Consider the following 1,682-nt stretch of genomic DNA (forward strand, 5'->3'; position numbering starts at 1 on the left):
TTCTGCTCTCTGCAACCGTCCTTCTACACCTCTGTCTCCAACCTCTGCTCTCTGCAAAGATCCTTATGCAACCCAGTCTACAACCTCTGCTTTCTTCAACGGTCCTGCTGCAACCCTGTCTCCAACATCTGTTCTCTGCATCAGTCCTTCTACTCCCCAGTCTCCAAACTCTGTTCTCTGTAACGGTCCTTCTGCACCCAAGTCAAACCTCTGCTTTCTGTATAAATCCTTCTGAACCACGGTTACCAAACTCTGCTCTCTGTGCAACGGTCCTTCTGCACCCCATTCTCAAACCTCTGTTGTCAGCATGTCAGTCTCTAAGCTCTGCTCCCTGCAAAAATCTTTCTGCACCCCAGTCTTCAACCATTGCTCTTGGTAACATTTCTTCTGCACCTCAGTCTCAAACATCTGCTCTATGTAAGTTCCTTCTGCCACCCAGTCTCCAAACTCTGCTCTCTGTAAAAGTACTTCTGCACCCCAATCTCCAACCTCTGCTCTGTGCAACAGTTCCTCTGCAACCCACTCTCCAACCTCTGCTCTCTGTAAGATACTCTGCACCCCAATCTCCAAACTCTGATCTCAGTATCAGTCGTTTTTAACCCCAGTATCCAACCTCTGCTTCCTGCAACAATCCTTCTTCACCCAAGTCTCCAACTTCAGCTCTCTGTAACAGTTCTTCTGCACCCCAGTCTTTAACATCTACTCTCTGAAACAGTCCTTTTGCATCCTATTCTCCAACCTCTGCACTCTGCATCAGTCCTTCTGTACTGCAGTCTCCAACCTCTGCTCTCTGTAAGGTTCATTCTGGACACAAGTCTCCAACCTCTGCTTTCTGTATCAGTCCTTCTGCACCCAAGTCTCCAACCTCTGCTCTCTGTAACAGTTTTTCTGCCTCTCAGTCTTTAACATCTGCTCTCTATAACAGTCCTTCTGCACCCCAGTCTCCAAACTCTGCTCTCAGCAACAGTCCTTCTACACTCAAGTCTTCAACCTCTGCTCTGTGTAACAGTTCTTCTGCAACGCAGTTTTCAATCTCTGTTCTCTGCAATGATCCTTCTGCATCCCAGTCTCAAACATCTGCTCTCTGCAACCGTCCTTCTGCACCCAAGTCTCCAAATTCTGTTCTCTGCAATGATCCTTTGCACACCAGTCTCAAACCTCTGCTCTCTGCAATAATCCTACTGCACCTCAGTTGCCAACATCTGCTCTATGTAACAATCTTTCTGCACCGCAGTCTCCAAATTCTGCTCTACGTAATATTCTTCTGCAACCCAGTCTCCAAACTCTGCTCCATGTAAAAGCCCTTCTTTACCCAGTCTCCAACCTCTGCTCTCTGTAACAGCCTTCTGCACCCCAGTCTTTAAACTCTGCTCTCTGTATAAGTCCTTCTGCACCCCAGTCTCCAAACTCTGCTCTCTGTAACAGTCCTTCTGCAACTCAGTCTTTAAACTCTGCTCTCTGTATAAGTCCTTCTGCACCCCAGTCTCCAAACTCTGCTCTCTGCAACAGTCCTTCTACACTCCAGTCTTCAACCTCTGCTCTGTGTAACAGTCCTTCTGCAAACCAGTTTTTAATCTCTGCTCTCTGCAATGATCCTTCTGCATCCCACTCTCCAACATCTGCTCTCTGCAACCGTCCTTCTGCACCCAAGTCTCCAACCTCTGCTCTCTGCAAGGATACTT

Source organism: Ictidomys tridecemlineatus, unplaced genomic scaffold, assembly GCF_052094955.1.
Source record: "Ictidomys tridecemlineatus isolate mIctTri1 unplaced genomic scaffold, mIctTri1.hap1 Scaffold_278, whole genome shotgun sequence".
NCBI classification, from domain to species: domain Eukaryota; kingdom Metazoa; phylum Chordata; class Mammalia; order Rodentia; family Sciuridae; genus Ictidomys; species Ictidomys tridecemlineatus.